The following is a 25,000-nucleotide window of genomic DNA, read 5'->3' on the forward strand; positions in this document are numbered from 1 at the left end:
GAATCCATCGAGCGGTTCTTGAGATATCTTGTCCACAGTCAAACAAACAAACACACAAACACGACTGAAAAAACAATACCTCCGCCTTCGCTAAGGCAGAGCTAATAATAACAAATATGATAATGATTTTTAATGGCAATTGTGATAACAACTACAACTACACCAATAATAAACATGATGGAAATAATAATAATGCACTGGTATTATCAGTAATATTATGAAAAAGAATATTACATGTTATAGTTGTGTTGATTATTTTGTCAATATTGATTATGGTATTAATAACTGGAAATATTGATGATGGAAGTTTCGAGGACGGTGATGATGTTGTTGGTGATAACTTAATGATGAGTCATAAATAACTATGATACTCATCACCTCCAAAAAAGGAGCGCACAAAAAATACTGTAATCCCTCTTATATAATCATCAATAGATTGTCGTTGGATGATAATTTTCCTAATTACTTATCTAATAGACTTAGTGCCCACTCATGGACAGCAAAACAGTAGTGACAATCGTTATTAAACTTCTTTTAGTAGGTTTATCTTATCGGTCGTATCGACGTCGTTGTTTAATCCTGGCATACACGGTGGTACCAAAGTATATGCAAGTATATAGTTGACTACTGTTCTTTAGCTCTTGTTCAGTTATTATTAAAACAAATATCTGGTAAAATGTGTCCCAGACTTCACTGTCCTTTATTTATAAAGAATGTGTGGTGTGATTTGAGGAATGAAAATCTCTTTGCTATTTGGAGCACGCGGAGTAATCTTGAACAAACTTCAATGTTGAGAGTTGATTGAGAGAGTAAGTTCCTTCAGGCACACCTCAGTTGAGGACTTCCGTACACAAAAACAGGACATATTTTCCATCAGAAGAATTGAAGCGCTCTGACAAAGATTTCTGTCAAAACTTTCAGCGACGTATCAATACTATATTCAGGAATTCCTCAACCTTTCGGGGTCGATAAATTAAGTTCCAGTTGCGTACTGGGAGCTGATCTAATCGACTGAACCCTCCCCAAAAATGTCGGGACTTGTGCCCAAAGTAGAAAAAAGAATATACAGGAATACCTGCCTAAGTCTTGTCGTCTCTGAAGCTTCGTCTTACGCAAATTCAACGAGAGAAAGGGCTCAAAGGTGACTGTCAAAGGTCGCAGGCTTCCAAGTTTCCGATTTGGATTATGCGTACCGCGTTCTCTTCTCTAAGTATCTGAGTTGAATGACAGCTCGTGTTCGTCGGTTACATGCTTCATGGCCAAAGCAAATGTGGAAGAATCTCGCGGAGATGGGAGTTAACTGGGACACTGCTTGAAGTGTTGCACGGGACGAACCGAGCAGCTATTTATAAAGGTTGGATGATGAAACGCGCTGTAAAGGGACGAGCCTGCATACCCGATCGATTGATGGATGGACAAATAAAACATCATTCCTTTCGTGGAGTTTGGGTTTGGCTTGGAACAGATTACTCCTATGTAATATGTATTTGAATTACTTATGCAGCGAAAAATTTCCTTAGGAAACAGGGCTCCGGAAAAGAATATGTTCATATATAGAGAGCCTGAGTATATGAAGGTTTTTACGAACTACTTGCTTGGATAATTGCAGTTTCTCAAAATCTTTCAGCTCCTTGCATTAAATATGCATCACCCGACCGTATTTCATTAGAGGTGTTATAATCTAAGGAATTCTTATTGAAATCGTGGAAACTGACATGCGGTATTGAACGTTCACAAAAACAATCCATGTGGCGCCAGGAAATGTATTAATTAATAATTTAATTATAAAGGGGGAACTGACCACACAATGTAGTAATAAGCATGTGAGATTGATTATTCGCAATATTTTCATCAAAGTGTATTTGCCTGGCTATAGAAAAGTTACGTTGTATCCTTCCTAATTCTCAAACCATTTGCGTTGCCTATTGTCAATGCTTTTGTTATCTGTATTCTAAAGCCAGAACGTAAAGTTTTAGAAAACAATTGTGCTAATGAACTCCACCATCCAATAGATGTAGCTAATTAAACAAGTTTGATGAAATTTAGTTACTAAAATTAGTTTAATAAACTATTTGATTATTATTGTGCTTTAGCCCTAGGTCGTTCCTTGTGGATTAGATATTATCAAAAGTATTCCTGACATGGAAAATTCGTATAACTTCTCAGTTATAACATATCAGCTGTCTCATTGTCCATCAATTTTATGTAATTTTATACAAAATTATGCCTTGAGCCTTAGAGGAACCACAGATCAGATAATTTCGCATTTTCTTAGTTGAATTATAGAATCAGATGACAAGCGTTTAGTATGTTTGAAATGAAGATGCTGTGTGCGTGTATGTGTGTGTGAGAGAGAGAGAGAGAGAGAGAGAGAGAGAGAGAGAGAGAGAGAGAGAGAGAGAGAGAGAGAGAGAGCGCTCGTGCGTACGCGTATATTTGATATAAGTCGAATAGATAAAAGTTAATACGGAATGAAAATTATAGACACGCACGCACACATATATATATATGGTGCATGTGTATGTGTGTGTGTGTACATATACATATATATACACATGTAATTTTCATTTCCTATTAATTGATATATATATATATATATATATATATATATATATATATATATATATATATATATATATATATATATATATATATACATACATATATTGAGAAAAAGGAGGCAGTGGGAATTTTGAATAATTCTTTATTAGCGCTTTTGCGCGTTTATCAAACTTCTCAAGACAGAATCAAAGTGAGAATGGTAAAAACAGAATTTTCATTGTTAATTTACATGGATCGGATTCTCTTTGCTTTGTTAAGGAGAGAAAACTATTATCTTTTCTTCTTTTCGAAACTATTTTGAACCATTACTTTTTATGTATACGCAGAGCGTCAGACTCTTACCTTCACACTTCACTGATTTCGTCATATAACGTGGGTCGTTTCGCTTTCCTGGAAGCCCTCTGACAGATCCTCGCTTCTCAGAAAGCGAAACGACACACGTGACACAAAGAAAATAGCGAACTTTGGGGCTAAGAGTCTGATGATTTGGGGATACATTAAAAGTGATGGTTCAAGAGAATTGGCTAAAATTGACGGTAACTTGAATAGTGGCAAATAAATTCAGTTGCTGACGAACAATTTGATACCAGACTTGGATGAAGGTGAGATTTTTCAGCATGACAGAGCCCCATGCCACATATCGCATGCAACACAACAGAATCTGGTTGATGAAAAATTACCATATTAAAAGATTTTCCATCTCAGAACACTGAACATCATCGCGAAAATATGGAGAGAGCAACAGAGACGATTTCTTCAAAAGAATCCATAAAATCTTGAAGAGTTGTGGGAGCTCCACCACAGAGAATGGCATCTCATACCTGTGAAGATGGTGAAGGATTTGTACGCATCTCTTTCCAGGCGCATTGAAGCAATTATTCAAGTGAAGGGAAGCCACACGAAATACTAACAATGTACAGTAACTTCTTGAAATGAACATTATGTAATAAATTTTCATTATAAACATTTTTCTGTTTTAAAACGCTGTATCTTGATTGGTTTATGCGGTGGCCGAAAACTTTTGCACGGCTATTTTTGATCGTCGTCTTGCATCTTCCCCTTTCATGCAGAAGCCCTATATAAAATATAACGATTCAGTATGGAAATGACTCCAACAGGGCCAATCAACTTAAAGGTTGCTATTTAGTAGAGATTTACAATAGTTTAAGGTGGCCGAAGACTTTTGCACCGTACTATACATGAATACGGCAAATATATTTTCTTTTGCATAAGTAATACTAATGCATGCACATGCAAATGTATCTATACGCACACACAGACACTCACACACACAAACACGCGCGCAGATACACAACACACGAGCACATACACACGCGCACACGGGCTCAAAGATGTCTCTCACTCTCTCTTTCTTACGCCGCATTCTCAACATATGTTTGTATATATAAACATATATATGCGCACATCTATCTATCTATCTATCTATCTATCTATCTATCTATCTATCTATCTATCTATCTATCTATCTATCTTCATATACACATACACACACGTCTATATATATAACATACATATGCGTACATATTTGCTTAAAGAGACTGACTATGTTTAATTATTTAACTACAGGCGGGTGAAGAATCAAATTCCAACCCGTAAATGTAAATAGAACACACAGACGTATATATGTGTGTGTGTGCGCGTAAGTGAGTGAATGATTGCGTATGCTTGTGTATATGTGCGGTGCATATGAATGCAAATGATATCGTTGCCAAAAAATACAAAGATTGCACATAATGAAAAAACATTTATATAAAAAATACAACTTCTTACTTTCACTGTAGAGATATATAAATCAGCAACAAATAAAGATAAAATTGATAGCGACAGAAATAGCTTATTTAATATCAAGATCGATGCTTTTAATTTTCGTTTAGAAGTTGATGCATCATGTGATAGAACATAATATCGATATGAAGAAATCATTGACAAATATTAAACAAGTTCATTGAACTTTACATCATAGAAAATAAGTAAGCGCTGATGTTAGATACGTTTCGTTTTAATACGATGATTAAATTTCATACCTGGCTTTACCACGCAATATCGTAAGATGATTTGGAATTACATAATAAACAGGCAATAATTCAGATGTATTCCATTGTCATCTTTTGAACTCTAATTTTGGTATCTCCGAATAAATTTAAGTTTAAAGCTTGTAATGTTTCCAATACATTGTTGGATATTGTATCTATTTTCCGGTCTGAAACACACACATCTGCACACACCTACAAATACACACACATATAAATATATATATATATATATATATATATATATATATATATATATATATATATATATATATATATATATATATATATATATATATATATACATCTATATCTGTGTCTGTGTGTCTGTGTGGATTTCTGTCTACACACACACACACACACACACACACACACACACACACATATATATATATATATATATATATATATATATATATATATATATATATATATATATATATATATATATATATATATAATTCTGTGTACCTTTGGCGTTTGTGTGTGTGGCGATATTTTTTGCATTTTCAATTTACATTCATTTTTGCGCTTACAGTGGTATACAAATTCTCCTCCGTGTTAAGCGATTTGTGGCGTCTCCTGTCTGGACGTGTCCGAATGTGGTTTCATTTGTTTGACTTCTCTAAATCCAAATTACATTGTATTCGATTTCAAAAATTATTATATTAAGGTCATTGAAGTCGATATCACACTGAGTGTTAGCAAAATTTACTTCTGTACACATCGTGTCCTCTTGCACGTTTGTGGATGAGCTCATACGGAAGATTATTAAAATATCTGACTCCTCCGCGGTCGATTTTACCTTTGTTCTTTCGTAGTTTATCATAAACGAGAGAACGAATGTAGTTTTGCTACAAACATTTCAAAAATAATATTTAAAAAATAGTCCATGATCCTATGTTGGATATCGTTAAATTATGGTTGTTAAAAGTAAATTTCTATGCAATATTGATTATGATTTAATTAATCTTTTCCACTCACGAGAATAGAGGACATTAGCCTTCTGGTTGTATTAGAAATGTTCTCTTACGCCTGTCAGAAGACCATAGATACTGCGGCTTGCAAGATTATTTGCGTTTTATTCGATGTGTGTTAAGCATTGAGATTGGCGTTAATGAGCAGATCTGTTATCTTTCGCCTTTTATCTGTTTCACTCAATGTATCGCGGCCATAATGGGGCACTGCCGTGAAGATTTTAATCTAACGAGTCGAACCTAGTACTTATTATTATTTTTAAGCGTGGTACTTATTTCATCCGACGTTAATAACTCATAGGGTTTTGGTCAGTATACATTGAAAATTTCTGACATAAAATTAGCTACAATCCTTTTTTTTATATTCTGAAATATACAATTTAAACTTGAAAAGTAATATATGTACGCACAAAATAAGGGAAAAACTGAATAACACAATATAAGTGGTACCTACGGCGGAACGTTTCACGGCTAGTTGACCATTCTTGAAAGAAGACACATTTTGTTTCTTTCCCACCCCCTAGTACAGAACTTGAGGTCTATGAAGCACTCATGGATTAAGCTAGCACAGTAATGTATAGCATAATTTCAGTATCTGTGTTTTTGACGCTTCGTCATTAATTAATCGTTTAAGGGCATTTTTAACAGCTGACTTACTTACTCTTTTACACCTTTACTCTTTTACTTGTTTCGGTCATTTGACTGAGGCCATGCTGGAGCACCACCTTTAGCCGAGCAAATCGACCCTAGGACTTATTCCTTGTAAGCCTAGTACTTATTCTATCGGTCTCTTGTGCCGAACCAGCATCGGTTGTCAAGCGATGTTGGGAGGACAATCACAGACACACAAACGCGCACACACACACACACACACACACACACACACACATATATATATATATATATATATATATATATATATATATATACATATACGTATATACGATGGGCTTTTTTCAGTTTCCGTCTACGAAATCCACTCACAAGGATTTGGTCGGCCCGAGGCTATAGTATAAGAGACTTGCCCAAGTTGCCACGCAGTGGGACTGTACCTGGAACCATGTGGTTAGTAAGCAAGCTACTTACCACATAGCTACTCCTGCGCCATGAATTTAAATCACACCGAGGTCATTTCTTTTTCGCCTGACAGTTGACTCGGTTACTCATATTTCTCTCTACTCCTACACTTTTGTCTACACGGTTTGTTTTCAACTGTCCTGATTTTCAATTTGTCTCCTTCCCGTTTCCAGTGCTACAGGACATTTTCATTTTTCCTTGCGATACGCCAAACTTTTCTCGCCTTGCTGACACACGGCCATTTTCCCTGGTATATGTATAATTATCTTACTTTGTCGTGTTTTTATCGTCATTGTCTTGTACGTTATTTAGCTATTCCCAGTTATTTCTCGCTGCTGGCATTACCAAAAGGGAAGAATATCGTCGTTAAAGGTGCGTAATTATCATGGGTTTTTTTTCGACGTTGACCAATGAGAAATAAGCTACGGAATTTCCGATTGTTGTGTTTTTGTTAAATTTTTGGAATACATGTATGTATATGTATATAATAAAATAGAAAAAGTCCTGTGTTGGAGTAAGCCGTAAAAATAATTTATGGACAAATTTTTACTATCTGAAGTAAGAAAATAGGACCCTTGTATGGTTACATACTAGGGTCTGCAGCTGCTGGAGATATTAATGTAATCCGTAATTTTTTGTGGATAAACTGATGATTTGGACTACGAATATTAACGATGCAAAAAATACAACAGGACCTAACATTTTCAGCTGACATTGGAATGAAATTTGACCGAAACAAATGTTGGTATTTTATTGTTGAACATGTAAAGTCAGAGCCCCACGTTCAAAACCTGTGGAGCAAAGGTCTCACTATCTCTCCTGTTCAACCGAAAAAATGCTACAAATATTTAGACATAAGAATGCAAAATAGTAATTACAATTGCTAGAAATATAAATATGGTTGCATGTATATATATATATATATATATATATATATAGAGAGAGAGAGAGAGAGACACACACATATACACACACATGTATAAACAAACAGATATATAATTATTTATCTGTACATATATATGCACCATACATACACATCGATATATACATATATATATGTAGATAGTTTGGAACACACACATATATACACACACATACATACACAAATGTACACACACACACATGAATAAACGAACAGACAAATATAATTTTATATTTGCACATATATACATCATATATACATACACACAGACACACAGCTGACACACACACACACACACATACACCCACAGACACACACATGTATATAAGTAGATAGTTTGGTACATACATACATACATACATACATACATACATACATACATGCGTACATACATGCATACATACATTGAGTGCGTCTCTTTGTGTGTGTGTCTCCGTGTATTTGGTTGTGCAAATATATACACGAAATGTTTTGCCTATGAGTAATATGGCTTTAGCATCAGAAGACTTCATTATAATATAACGGCCTGCAGGTTGGCTTTTTTCAATTTTTTTCACTTTTACATATGTAAGTTTACATATTTTTGAGATATATATAATAAAAGTTCTTGACTGAACTATGACTCTATAGTTTCACAACTCGATGTTTAGAGTCATTATTCATTATTAACTTATTCATTACAGTATTAACTTATTCATTACAAAAATATTATCAAGCAGCTTTTGTTTCCATATTCTGTTGTAGAGTAAAGCTATTCAACATGATTTAATTATCATTATATATGTTTTGCTTTTGTGTGATTTTAATTTTAATTTTAACTCATTAATTAATTACGCAATAGAAGATTCGCAACACACGCACACATACACACACACATGAAAACACACGAATAATCATGAACGCATACACACAGATGGACACACATGCACAGATCCATACACATATACACACACACACACATACATGTATAAACTTACACATTCAAGAATGCACTAACATTTACATATATATTTATTTCGTTGTCTCTCTCTCTCTCGCTTTCTTTCTCTCTTTGTATAATACGTATGTGTCAGTGAATGTATATATGTATGTACGTATATATATATATATATATATATATATATATATATATATATATATATATATATATATATATATACAATTTTTTCATTATGTGTGTGTGTGTGTGTGTGCGTGTACATGTGCGTTACTTTTGTATGTAGAAGTCTGATGTCCACAGAACAGCGCGTTCCAATATGGATTCTCTATTGTGTATGCATCCTTACGTATTTGCACGTTCATACACTTGTGTATGAGGCGATGAGAACGCATCGGCCTTTTATGCATACGCGCGTGTGTCTGTGAGCTGCTCTCTGTAAAATATATAGTTTTCTACTTTTCTAATTAAATTTTGAATTTTACAACTTAATAATCTTGTTTTATTTTGTTTGTTAATTTCTTCTAAAAGTGGTATCTTAGTTTCAATTTTCACTTTGCCTTAATTAACATTTATAGGATTCTTTCAAAATCTTACTATTCAGAAAATTTCGAACAAGAATAATCATTGCATTTTTAGCATTTGTAGTTAGAATCTTATCGTAGCTTTTGTTTATTTATTACACCGATGCGACATACTTCTTTAGCAATTTATCTTTATCTGTTGCTTTTCTCCCTCATTTGCATTAAGAAGCAGTTTCAATTTTCTTTTTTCCTTTTATTTTTGTTCCATGTCTGTGTTTGTTATGCGTGTTTGTATTAGGAGCACATGAAGCGTATAATGCCACTGCAAACTGTAAAACCACACAGCTGATGCCTTAGAACTACTCATTCAGGGAAATGCAATATTGAAAGTGATAGCTTGATACTTTATTCTTGAAGGTTTTTATTTCAAAATATTTTGCATGTTAACGATACATATTGTAATATCCTGCATAATTAAACACTGCTATATATATATATATATATATATATATATATATATATATATATATATATATATATATATATATATATATATATATATATGTGTGTGTGTGTGTGTATATATATATATATATATATATATATATATATATATATATATATATATATATATATATATATATATATATATATACATATATATATATATATATACATATATATATATATATATGTGTGTGTGTGTGTGTGTGTGTGTGTGTGTGTGTGTGGGTGTGTGTGTGTATGGGTGTTATGTATGTATATATGCATACATACACATGTGTGCGATGGTCTGTGTGTGCTTGTATGTGACTAAAGAATTCAAACATTTTAGAAGTATTCTCTAGGTTCGCAGGCTGTGTGTGAGGTTGTAAGTTTGTAGCTTTCTGCGTGAGTAGTCAATGTTCTGGGTTCGCGTTTCTGAATTCTACCACAAATATGTTGGTGCGCATGAGTTTTTATTCTGTACAAGAATTTCGCTTCTGTCATCGAACACTCATCCCAATATTGGGTCATCCCATAAATAATGTGGGTTTTTTAAATTGCTTGAACTAAAAGTCGGAGGGGGACGGGATAAACTATCTGCATCAACTTACTGTAAAACCAGGTAGTAATTTTACCTTGTCCTTAATCTTAGTCCAAGTTTTGAAGATTGCAGTTGGATTTTAACAGTTATCATTTCATCGCTATAATGCAATGTTTCTCAACCGTTTTACCCTTGCGTAACCCTTAAAATAAATTACGTTTCAAGGAAACCCTGCAGAAAAAAAATTATATACCATATATTTCTCATATTTTTTCTTCGTAGTTCAAATAGTAAATATCATATACCTTAGGCCAACAGGTTTTGGTGTCTAATGATACGCTCTCTCTCTCTCTCTCTCTCTCTCTATATATATATATATATATATATATATATATATATATATATATATATATGTGTGTGTGTGTGTATGTATATGTATGTATATATATATATATATATATATATGTATATATAATGGTATATATATTGTAATATTACAATATTACAATAACCAATAATATGTTGTGTATGTATAGTAATATTACGATCATGAAATTAACATTAGCTTATCTTACTTTTTCTCGTGGAGCCCCTAGGAACCTTTTGCGGAACCCTAGGATTCCGGGGAACACCGGTTGAGTAACGCTGCTATAATGGAAGTGACAAAGCAGCATATTCGGCGTATCTTGCTTCATGAGTTCAATAAACCCAACAACGCAACGCAACGGAAAGGGCGAAGAATATTAATATAGTATATGGGGATCGGACACTAAGCGTAAGTCAGTCTCAACTGTGGTTCCAGAAATTCCGAGACGAAAACTAGAGCCTAGAAGTTGAGCATCATCCTGGAAGATATGCAGAGCACGTCCTGTGGAGCAAAAACCCATCCCATCGCAACTGTTGAGGAACTAGGAGAAAAGCTCGGATTTAGTCACACAACCAGTCAGTCAAGTCAGTGCTAGAAGAAAAACGACCATCTTTGGTTTCAAGACGAAAGGTGTTCTTCCATCAGGATAATGCTCGGCCACATACAGCCGAGGATGACATTCCAAAAACTGGCGTAGTTTGAATAGGAAACGATGACCACACACCATATTCGCCGGACATTGTCTTATCTGATTATCATTTATTCCACAGTCCTCAACATCATTTGAATGGAAAAAATATAGATTCTCTAGACGAAGTCAGAATAGTACGGGAGAGTATTTTTCGTTACGGGCAGATGAATGTTTGAAGAAGGTCCTTGCAAGTCTACCAGATAGAAGGAAGAGCATTGTAGAAAATGAAGGAGTGTATATTTTAGATTAAAAAAGAACTTTATATATCTTAATTTTGAAAAAGAAAAGAAGTGTTAAAAAATGCATTATGGGATGGCCCATTACTTTCTGCGATTTCTGGAAGCGTCTTCCAGAAGTACAATATAGTGAGCAAGATATTTTAATTAACTCTAATACTTCCCGAGTTAAACACTTTCTTTATAAACCCTTATGGGTGTCAGTTTGTGTAATTAGTATGATGTGAGTGGAAGATTGTGTGATTATGCCTGTTTGTATCAGAAAATTATTTTATTAGAGATACATGTTTCGTTCAAAAATTTACCATAAGTTGTATACGTATATATGTTCAATAACTATTTCTACCTTACATATTAATGCTACAGAGCCGCGCGCTTCCTTGGGTTGTAAACAGGTCGTGGTCTCAAAGCGACGAAAATATTTTGGCAAATTAAACTTAAATGTTGAAGTGAATATAACGGTTTTTGTGTGTTTTGAAATGGCTTATAAACACCTTCCACGCTGCAACTGTTTTCATTCCAGCACAGGATCTCAGATCAGGTTACTTGCTATGCAAGTACATCTCCGAAATATTTGATATTTTTTAGGGAATGTGACAGATGGTATTTTTCTCAAGCTCGTGAATTATAAGCAATTCCATGTGAAAAGATGGTAAAAGGCGCCAATGGAATACATATTCAGCTTAAAATAAGATTACTATTAGAAAACATTGCATTTATTGCCCTGCAAATCTTATTGCGCGTGCGTGTGTTAGTGTGTACTTTATTGTGAGTAAGATACAATTATTTAAGAGCAGCTTAGCACTGTTTCCATGCAAGGAATAATCGCAACGTGTACACTTTGTTAAGTGGTTGTGGTAGAAAGAGCATACAGACCTTACAAAGAATGCCCGAACTGGGACAAGTTAGAATCCTCTGCTTCATTGAATCTCTTCTACCTATGTGGTTGTCGACGATACTCACACATGCATATACCTATACAAAAATACATTCACCTGTAGATATATGGACTCTTCTACTATGTATGCGCACTCTTCTACTATGTCTTCTCTGTCTGTCTATCTCCCTCTCTTGTTCTTCCTCCTTTCTGTTCTTTTCCCCCTTTCACCGTTCTCTCTCTCTCTCTCTCTCTCTCTCTCACTCTTCCTCCTTGACTCTCTCGTCGCTGACACGTGACGAAAGGGGATCGTTCTTTCTGTGCACTTCCTCCCTAAAGAAAAGACGTGCCTTTCCTGTCTCCTCATTGCTCGTATACCTAGCGTTCATAATATTTTTTTCTATCGTCTTGGCTCAACAGCCCTCACCGTTTGTTTTTACTGTCTTGTCCTCACTGTCCTGTTCTTGTTAACACTTTCACCCTCCGCAAAAAATCCCAAATTTTATTTAATTTGCTTTGCGGGAAGGACTGTTTCAACGGAGTCGCGTATTGTCCTTGTCTTCGAAACGCGGATTAGATGAAACTGAAGAAGGGGTATCTTCATTATGTTGCATGTCTTGTTTCTCTGTTTATTTTTTTCGTTGTTCGAAAAGATTTCGATTTCTAGGGTTCCGTTTTTATGTTTTCGTTTCTCATTGTGTTTAACGTTTTTTTTTTTATGTATTGTACCCATATATGCTTGTATGTATACATATAGATGTATGTATGTACATATATGTATGGATATATGCATATATTTATATATTATTTATATTATTATATGATCGAACGCCACGCATCCTTTTCCAAGTAAGTTTTATCTATCTATCTATCTATCTATCTATGTATATATATATATATATATATATATATATATATATATATATATATATATATATATATATATATATATATATATATATAGATAGATAGATAGATAGATAGATAGATAGATAGAAACCTCTGTGTGTAACTTAAATATCGCTATCAATTTAGAGAAAAATTTGTAGTTTTGGAATCAGTAGTTCTTTGGCTGCTATTTCTGAATTCTAAGTATGTTGGAGAAGCAGTTTACTGCTAATCCCTATATATTTATGATTATAAATGATTTTACCGAAAAGGTTTTTTCAAACTGAGCTACCCGGCAAAATTGTTAATTATTAATTTTATTACTAATTGACGATTCCCTGCCCTGTGTATCTATATTTTAGTAAAACCTGTAAGGTGAATAGTTAAACCGCAATAAGTTCGTACGGGACTTTTTTCTATGCGGGACTATTTATGATACACACTGAATTGAATTCATTAGGGTGAGGGATTTTAAACTCACTGGCCGATAAATTTTTTAATGTCTGCCTCACGTGGTCTTGATGTCGCATGTTCAAAATTAACGTGAGTTATTTAGACAGCAAATTTATTAGAATATTTAGCTGAAGATCAGAATGGAGTATTTCATGCTCTTAACTGTGAAACGTCGTACTAAATTAACTAAAGGCAAGTTGTTTTTTTACTCTTCTCTTCTGTTTTTTGTTCTGTGTGTAACATAAATATCGCTATCAATTCAGAGAAAAATTTGTAGTTTTGGAATCAGTAGTTCTTTGGCTGCTATTTCTGAATTCTCAGTATCTTGGAGAAGCAGTTTACTGCTAATCCCTATATATTTATGATTATAAATGGTTTTACCGATAAGGTTTTTCCATACTGAGCTACCCGGCAAAATTTTTAATTATTAATTTTATTACTAATTGACGATTCCCTGCCCTGTATCTCTCTCTCTCTCTCTCTCTCTCTCTCTCTCTCTCTCTCTATATATATATATATATATATATATATATATATATATATATATATATATATATATATATATATATATAGAGAGAGAGAGAGAGATATAGATAGATAGATAGATAGATAGATAGATAGATAGATAGATAGAACGGCAAACTTTTGCACTGTTGCCCCCGCCAAACACACACTCAGTAGGCACTGGTTAACCAGTAGCAGTAGTTGAATATATTTCCTTCAGATGACGTGGGGACCGAACGACCGAGGAAATACAAATACGAAATCTGCGTAGCGAGAATCATCATCATCATCGTTTAACGTCCGCTTTCCATGCTAGCATGGGTTGGACGATTTGACTGAGGACTGGTGAAACCGGATGGCAACACCAGGCTCCAGTCTGATTTGGCAGAGTTTCTACAGCTGGATGCCCTTCCTAACGCCAACCACTCAGAGAGTGTAGTGGGTGTTTTTACGTGTCACCCGCACGAAAACGGCCACGCTCGAAATGGTGTCTTTTATGTGCCACCCGCACAAGCCAGTCCAGGGGCACTGGCAACGATCTCGCTCGAAAATCCTACAGGAGCCAGTCAGGCGGTACTGGCAACGGCCACGCTCAAAATGGTGCATCTCATGTGCCAACCGCACAAGAACCAGTCCAGGGGCACTGGCAACGATCTTACTTGGCTTGCCGGGTCTTCTCACGCACAGCCCATTTCCAAAGGTCTCGGTCCGTAGTCATCGCCTCGGTGAGGCCCAATGTACGAAGGTCTTGCCTCACCACCTCAGCCCAGGTCTTCCTGGGCCTACCTCTTCCACGGGTTCCCTCAACTGTTAGGGTGTGGCACTTTTTCACGCAGCTATCCTCCTCCATTCTCACCACATGTCCATACCAGCGCAATCGTCTCTCTTGCACGCCACAACTGATGCTTCTAATGTTCAGCTTTTCTCTCAAGATACTTACACTCTGACGGGTATTCACATTGACATTACACATCCAACGGAGCATACTGGCTTCATTCCTTGCGAGCTTACGTATGTCCTCAGCAGTTACAGCCCATGTTTCACTGCCATGTAGCATGGTTGTTCGTACGCATGCGTCATACAGTCTGCCTTTTACTCTGAGTGAGAGTCCCTTTGTCGCCAGCAGGGGTAAGAGCTCTCTAAACTTTGCCCAGGCTATTCTTATTCTAGCAGCTACACTTTCAGCGCACCCACCCCCACTACTAACTTGGTCGCCCAGATAGCGGAAGCTATCGACTACCTCTAGTTTTTCACCCTGGAATGAGATAGAAGTTGTTTCCTGTTTGTTTGCAGTCTTTATTGCACCTGAACATCTGCCACAAACAAAAACTAACTTGCTAGTTAACCTGCTAGTTAACCTGCCTTTACGAAGAACAAAAACGAGTGTTAACCCTAATAAGACCCGATCATCAAAACTGGGATACTTTAGATCTCAGATTTGTTTCGATGAGAGTAGACAATAGCATCTTCAAATAACCACATCAATATCCTGATAAAACTTTCACCAAAGAGACAGTAGGAAAGAAGTGGAATGGAAGCATTAAACACAACGTGCTAGATATATTATCATTCGTTTTCTTTGAGTGTAAAGCACACAAGCGTTAACTGTTAAGATATTTGAGAAAGCAGCTGACACTTATGACGTTTACTAAATATATCAATCGTAATTTATCATGAACGGATTAATCAGACACTGTAACACCCTATTTCCATCAATCTAGCATTAATAGGAGGCATATTTTCTTTGTAATTCTGGTATATTTTTATTGTTATTTTACTTTTTCTCTCTAAAGGAAATCTTTTATTGTGACTTTTAATAGCAATCCCTTCAAATCTCTGCAATGCAAGCTGATCTGATGTCTTCCATAACACCCTAGTCACATTTAGTGACATTTGTATATGTGTATATATATATATATATATATATATATATACGTGTGTGTGTGTGTGTGTGTGTGTGTGTGTGTGTGTGTGTGTGTGCGTGTGTGTGTGTGTGCGTGCGTGTGTGTGTGTGTATATATATATATATATATATATCACCTTTGGCATATATGAAGATATAAGAATTTGTGGGAGGTAGTATTTCTTGTAAGTGCAGTATTTGTATTAATTGCATATATTACGATATACGAAGGCGTACATATGCAAATTCGCATACTCAGTTACCTACGTGTGAGAAATGAAACTTTAATATAATGAATTTGAATATCGTTTTAAAAACGATTCGAATTTTTATCTACATCTATTGTCCAATGATTTTTTAGTTTCGAAACAATTTACACCAGCCACAGTTGGTTTAATGTTATGTTTACAATGTGTATAGACAACGACTAGATTATTAGCGTTTTAAAATAATATGTATATGTGGTATGTTGCTATAATGAAAGTCTGTTGCCATAGAAACGCAGCTAAAGCACGTAGTGTGAAGCCGCTTGGCACAGATTGATTTTGTAATCTGCTGCGCATGCGTACTACGTTTTTGACGTTCTGGCTCACTTTCGCCGCTTACAACAGTGCATGGAAGGAAGGTGTGATCATGGCATTGATCATAACAGAGGAAGTTGAGCAAGGAAACTCCATCAAATTTTGCAAAAGGCTTGACGATATCTGCTCATTGGGTCACGCAAAGTTTTCAAAACGTTTTCATCGTTCTCGACACAATCATGATCTTGTACAACTGAAACCCCAGAGCCTTCCTGGCCAGCTGAAAGCAGCTCGGGCACAAATTTGGCAGACGCGTGTCTCATACCCAAATCTTCAGTGATAATGAACTAAACTGAAACGTAACTAACTGCACATCCTCTGAGCAGGTATCGCCATAACAACTTTCTTTGTTGAGAGCAATGCGATGATCACACGCTACACACCTTCCTACCAAGCACTGCTGTAAACAGCGGAAGTGAGTTAGAACGTTAAAACTTAGTGCACATGTACAGCACAGATCAGGTCAATTTTCGCCAAGCGACTTCACTCTTTGCGCTTTAGCTTCATTACTATTGCCACAGTTCGGATACTTATCAAACAGACCTCATAACTTTAGCAATATGGATTACAAAATCCTTTGCATGTATTCTACATGTATATTCGCACGTGCTGGCATTTAGACACATACATGTATACATGGATATGCATACGAACTAAGGCAGCGAGCGGGCCGAAACGTTAGCACGCCGGGCGAAATGCTTAGCGGGTATTTCCTCTGCCGTTACGTTCTGAGCTCAAATTCCTCCGAGGTTGACTTTGCCTTTCATCCATTCGGGGTCGATAACTTATGTACCAGTTACGCACTGGGGCCGATGTAATCGACTTAATCTCTTTGTGTGTCCTTGTTTGTCCCCTCTATGTTTAGCCTCTTGTGGGCAATAAAGAAATAGCTTATGAATACGAACATAGATACATCTGTGCGTATATGCAACATTCACGTACACATACATGCGTAGATACTTCCACGTCTCTGCCTTTGTTTGCTGTCATGATGTTGATACGTGTGTTATTATGTATCACAACTCCATATAATTGGACGTCTCTAGGCAATTCGGTATTCTAACACAACAGCCACGTTAAGCTGGACCCAAAGATTGGTTTATGGTATTAATATTGCTCCTGTCGCTATCATAATGTTTGCGTGGTATGTGCGGGTGTATATACACGTGTGTGTATGTATGTGCTTGTCTATGTTTGTGTGTACTTATGTGTCTGTGTCTGTATGATTGTGACTACCTACGTTTGTATAAGTGTGAGTGCTCGCGTGAGTGTGTGTGTGAGTGCTCGCGTGTGTGTGAGTGTTTGCGTGTGTGTGAGTGTGAGTGTGTGTGTGCGCATGTGTGTTTCTGTATGTGATAATGGATTGAGCAACGCAGTTTGTTATTTTCATTTACCAGCAAGAACGTTGCTGAAGCATTATTTAAAAATATAATTTAACATAGCATATCAATTATTATTAACAATATTCCAACAAGGCCGGTGCATTACATCTCTTCGGGTGGGCTGACCATATATAATGCGTTTGCTGAATCATTCCACTGAATATATTACCGTCGAACTATTCTATTTTTAGCAATTGATAACGTAACTAAAACATAAAACAAAAGGCAAAAATACATGAACCATTTCAACATAAACGGAAATTAAGCGGCACTGGGCAGGAATTGCAAGATTAAGATTAAACATGTAAGGATAATATACATGAATACCTAGTAAAGTATTGTATATATGAAAAAATAACCATTTTGTCGAATCACTATGTTACGGGGACGTAAACATACTGACATCGGTTTCAAGCGATGGTTGGGTGAGAAACACAGACACAAATATGTACACACACATACACACACACACACACACACACACACACACACACACACACACACACACACACACATATATATATACATATATATATATATATATATATATATATATATATATATATATATATATATATATATATATATATATATGTATGTATATATATATATATATATATATATATATATATATATATATATATATATTTATATATATATATATAATTAAAAAGAACACCGCCATTACCACAGATATATATTACAAACACACAGACACACACCAATACTTGAACTTTAAATCATGCCATCCACCCCATACAAAACGCAACATACCATACTGCCTAGCCAGGAGAATATGTACTATTGTAGAGGATATAGAGACCAGAAATCAACGCCTGATGGAACTGAAAGAATTTCTGCTGAAGCAAAAATACCCATAGAAAATGGTATTCAGCGGGCTTCGAAAATGCCCATACAACAACTGAGGACACCGCAAAGAAAAGACAAACAGGAAAAGATCATTCCATTTATAGTGACACAACATCCAGCGAACTTACCGATCCTTCCACAAAGTAAGGAATTGAGAAATATCATTACAGATCAAAATATAACTCTCAGTAAGAGACAACCTAAAAACTTGAAAAAACTATTAACAAAGGCAAGGTTTGACCTCAGCAACAAAAATCAAACATTCACTGTATCCAAATGCAATCATAGCCGATGCGGGACATGCCGATCAATCCATACCGGCCCATATATGAACACAAAAACAGGGAAAATATTCACCAATGCGAACATAAGCTGCAAAAGTAGAAATCTAATCTACTGCATCAAATGCCCTAATTGCGAAGAATTGTACGTTGGCCAGACAGGTAATGCACTATCGGAACGCTCACGGGTACATCGACAACAGATTAAAAACTCAGAAGTCCGCCAAATACCACTGCGTAACCATCTAGCAACATGTGGTCATCAAACTTTTATTATATTTCCATTCCATAAACTTTACAACCGGAATGAAATTAAAAGAAAATGCAAAGAAAAGGACTTTATTAAGAAATTCAAACCCACTCTTAACAAACAATGATTAAATCCATCTTACTTGGGGTTTAAAAATCGTATCCCTGTAACCAAAACACAAAAAATCTATCAGATATCATCATTTCTATAAATAGATTTGGCATCATTTCTAAGAACAGCCAAACACCTACTGGGGTTTAAAAATCTTATCCCTACAACCCACACAAAACAATAAATTAAAATATCATCATTTCTAAAAATAGATTTGACATCAATTCTAAAAGTGGCCAAACACCTACTGCTGCCGTCCAAAGGAATTGGTATAAAAGACAGAAACCAGCCGACTAATTACAGTCTGTTAAAGTCTGTCATACCGGCCATGACGAAGGGAAATAGCCCTGAAACTCGAGTCACCTTTATATATTTATATATATATTTATATATTTATATATTTGATCCTTTATATTGAACACTCAATATTTCATCTACATTCAATACTTTCTTTCATGGTGCCATCCATTTTTATTTTATTTTATTTTATATTATATATTGTATATTATATTATATATTGTATATTCCATATTCTATACCCCACATTGGTTCTGCAGGAATATAAATAAAACATAAAAAAACAGACAGTGTTGGAATTCTTTTAAACTAAATAATATATATATATATATATATATATATATATATATATATGTGTGTGTGTGTGTGTGTGTGTGTGTGTGTGTGTGTGTGTGTGTACGACGGGCTTCTTTCAGTTTTCTGTCTACTAAATCCACTCAGGAGGCCCTGGTCGGCCGGAGGCCCTGGTCGGCCGGAGGACCTGGTCGGCCGGAGGCTATCGTATCAAACACTCGCCGAAGTTACTACACAGTGGGACTGAAACCAGAATCATGTGATTAAGAATCAAACTACTTACCACACAACAATGGCTGCGCCTACGTACACACCATCTCCCCGTTTCGTTTTCTTCATATTTCTTACACCTCTTTTGTAGTGCACGTATATATGAGAAATAGCGTTGTAACTTGCCAATAGTGAAACGTTTTCTCTAACTTCCATTAGTAAAACGTTTTCTCTTTATTCGTTTTCATTTTGATTGTCATCAACCGCAGATTGGCCGTTTTTGTATAAAATTAACCTCTATAAAAACACTGCTACTGAATCACGCGTTGCATTAGCTTAATACCAGTTGATCTTTTATTTAAGTCACGCAAAAGAATTCTCCATACATCTCTAATGGACAACGGCTTTTCTTCTTTTTTTCTTTGTCTACGATTCCTATATACTTCATCAATATATGAATATATATAGTACATTCGTTGTTGTTTGATTCTTCCATTTCTGATATGAGCAGCATTTTCAAGTTAAGTTGTATATTAATTGAAAATGTATTTGCTATGTAATAATTACCAGTAAGCTATAAATAATTAAAATTCTTACAATCTGTTTTCAACCTCTTCATGTGAGCTATATATACATGTTTACATAACTTCTTGACCTTCACATCGACTGGTACCAAATAATCCATTAAACATAGTCCCGCTCTAAGAGGATGTAACTTATCTGTAGAAGGACTGGGCAACTAGAAATGACGCGAGCAATATGTTTATGCTGATACCATGCTGAGATTTTGCTGATTGTCTCGTTTTTTTTTTATTTTAACATTTTGCAATTTGTTTTGTAGCTAGAAGTTGATCACATGCTGCGTTTGAGTTCAGAATATTAAAAGCATTGTCAATTTCGCTATCACATCTCTCCTGAAACGTCGTTCATGTTAATGCTCATTGCTCATCGGATGAGGGGTAAGAAAATTAGTCAAAATCAAAACTTAGTGACATACACGATATAGAGAAAATACACGATAGCAACGATACAATGTTTGTAGTATCGGACATTCTCTGTCTCTTTTTCCATATTTATTCTACCTTTCTTAAATGGTAATGCCAAAATGCCAGACATTCCCTTGTTTCTTCCTTTGATGGTTTTAGATTCATCGTACACTTTTTTGTTTTGCTTTATTCGCCTTTTACTTCCACTATTTTTAGACATGTTGTTCGTTATATTTTTAGTTTTTTTCTCTTTGTCACAAATTTGGGTTTTCTTCGTGAAATTTTACAGACACAAATACTTACACACACGCGAGCATGTGTGTTTGTGTGTCTGTGTTTGTCTCCCCCCTCCAACATCACTGGACAACCGATGCTAGTGTGTTTACGTCCCCGCAACTTAGAGACCGATAGAATAAGTACCAGGCTTACAAAGAATAAGTCCTGGAGTCGATTGCCCCGACTAAAGGCGGTACTGCAGCATGGACGCAGTCAAATGACTGTAACAAGTAAAAGAGTAATAGATTATATATATTTTTATTTGTAATTCTGTGTGATTGAACGCCATCAGAAATTTATGATTATGTACATTATTTATATTATTTACATTTGACGGATATTTGTCTTCATCTTGTTTGTTATTAGCACAACGTTTCGGCTGATATACCCGCCAGCTTTCATCAGGTATATCAGCCGAAACGTTGTGTTAACAACAAATAAGATGAGGACACATGTCAGTCAAATGTAAATAACGTACATAATTCCTCATCTCTTAAATATAGAACTGTATTTATGATTATAGTTCAGTTGGTTGATTTTAGACTCATGTATTCTTTGTTTTCTTTATTTTATTTCTTCATTTTCTTTTGAAATTTTAGACTACATCGTTTTAAATATATTATTAGTAACTGTGTTTGAAAAAGACTGAGAACTGGCAGAGATTTTAACAAGTCAGACGAAAACGGTAAACGTAATTTTTTGCTGTTGACGTTCTGTGTACAAATCCCACGGAAGTCAACATCACCTTTCACTCATCTTGGGTCGATAAAATAATTTTCAAGGCATGTACTGAGGTTGATGCAGTGGACACGATCACTGCCTTCAAAACCTACAACGCCCCGGTCTCCCATTCAGAGGATGATGTGGGATTTCGGTCACTAATATATTATGAAAACTAAACAGCCCCCATCATGTATGTGAATGACCATTTTCTTTAAAATTTATGATTATGGTTGTACTGTTATTTTAGATTCGATTATCCTTTGTTTTCCGTCCGGCTTGCGACATTTGTTTAAAATTTATTATCAATGAACTTCCTTAAAGAATGTATTTTAAATACTTTTGAAATCAAGAGATACTGTTAAAAATGCTTGTAATATTGTTTGGCGATTATTCATCAAGTCGTTTAAAGAATGCTTATAATAACTGCCTAAAATATAACTTAGACTATGACTACTACGATGTAAATGAAAAACACTACTGATAAATAACGAAAACTATATACACACTTTACGTGTGTTCAATCGAATGTGCGGTTACTAATGATGTACTTTTGATTACAAATTAATGCAGCTACGCAGCTTAGCATCGAACCACAGGAATAGGTATATAAACTTTTCACACGATGTACATTTACTGAAGTATTGCCTTTATCGAACGAGTGTTAGTAAAATATATATGGTAGCTTCTTATCGTAAATGTTGTTTGATAGTTGGCCAAATATTTCACCTACTTTTCGATGTGCGGTTTCCATGAGATTTTCAGAGAGGTTATCTCATCATTTTCCTGGCAACTTATCAGGTATATTATATTTGTTAGTTTGAAATTCAGACGTAGGTTTTGGTATATATCTTACAATATTTAACTAAATTGTAACTATGAAAGCGGTAGGATTTAGCAATGACTGGATCTGATAATTTTGCCTGTTTACTTCACAACATTAATGCTGATACACGTTCATCTGAAGATGTTGCTAAATGTATTAACTATTCCACAAGTGGATAACTTTATCATAACACTTAAGGTACTGTTTTGTTCTAATACAATCTCTGCAAACTCTTCTAAAATGTACTACAGCATACAAAGTAATTTCCATATGCATACTTTATCAGGTAATTTTCCGCCATTGCTTCATGCGCATATAGAGTTTGAGCGTATCCATATTGCGAGCGAATAGATAACTGCTTACAAAATAGCGGATACGTATAGGCTCTTGATACGGTTGACATATTTTGGCGGGATTTGGGCACTTTTTGCATTTATCTCTCATAGACAGCTATCAGTGGGGCCAGGTTACTAGTTAGGTACACGGAAGAATCTTCCATATTCATAATATTCTCTGCATCAAATGTATGTATTTTGAGTGGAGTATTAACTACTTTATCACGTTCAATGATCGTAGATGGTGATGTGGCCATCTATTTCTACTTTACCTGTCTATATGATTGAAATTTACCGGACGATGGCAGGTTTTTGCCATGATGTAATCTAAAAATGCATCAGTAAAATGCTGCCCTAAAAAAGTGTTGTCAAGTTTGAACTTCTCGGTTCAGCAAAAGAACTGATAGAATAAGTACTAGGCTTACACAGAAAAGTCCTGGGGTCGATTTGCTCAACTAAAAGCGGTGCTCCAGCATAGCCGTAGTCAAATGACTGAAACAAGTACAAAAGTAAACACCAGAGCGTAAACAAGCAAGACAAATGAAAAAAATACAAAATATAAAGATTTATCATAGACCGGTTTCGTTGACACCACTTACGTAATTACTTACGTAATTGTCCGCAACTCTTCAGTATGATCGTCTTGGCAATATAAATTGCAGAACTATACACGAGACGTCCGCATGTTCCTGTATGAATGTTTGTGAATGAATCAATAAGTAGAGAATTCTAAGGGAGGGTAGTTGCGACAAGGAAGGTAATTGCTCATTTTTGAGGTGAGCCAAATAAACATACAAATCTCATAAAATAAATGAGTCAGATTAAATATGTACATTTATGGTTGTGTGATCATGAATCAAAATATATATTGAGACCAAAGTTGGTTATGCGTTCACATTTAGGCGTGTTCTGTATTTTTTATAAATAAATTTTCTTTATTTAAGCGTTCATGTACAGACATTTTTACTTTGCATTAGCAGACAGAAAACTGTGAAATTTGGTTGAAGATTCCCTTTACGTCTCTGTATTTGTTCGCTCAAAAGCATCTATCTGTACTTTGGGAAATGGATCTGTTCGTTATGAAGTATGGTTCTCCGACTAAGTGACTTACTTGCCTGCCCTATATAGCTGTGTCCACAACCTGAGCAAGTTATAGCATAAATTAAATTCTCGAGTGCACAAGTGAAGTTGTTCTTAATTGTGATCCCCTCTCCTTGTTTGAATTGGAATTCTGAACCTTCCAATAGGTTGGGGAATATCCCACAATTCGGACGTCCACATTGGTTTGGTGGTTGTTGTGTAAAGCTTGGCATTTGTTAGACGTCTTTTCAGTGATTTGGGCAACTTTTTATATTTGACGAATTTGTTTTTAGAATGTTGTTCATTTTTGGATTCGTTGCAAGCATCGGTAGATTTTGTACAATAGTGTTATATGCTTCATTGTTTGTAGGGTTGTGAGTTAATATATAAGGTAGTATATTGAGATGTCATATGATGTTTGGTTTTGTTTCACGCTGTGCTTAAATGCCTATATTCTTTGCATGGTTAATATATATATATATATATATATATATATATATATATA

This window comes from Octopus bimaculoides, chromosome 3, assembly GCF_046866305.1.
Source record: "Octopus bimaculoides isolate indiv1 chromosome 3, ASM4686630v1, whole genome shotgun sequence".
Lineage (NCBI taxonomy): Eukaryota > Metazoa > Mollusca > Cephalopoda > Octopoda > Octopodidae > Octopus > Octopus bimaculoides.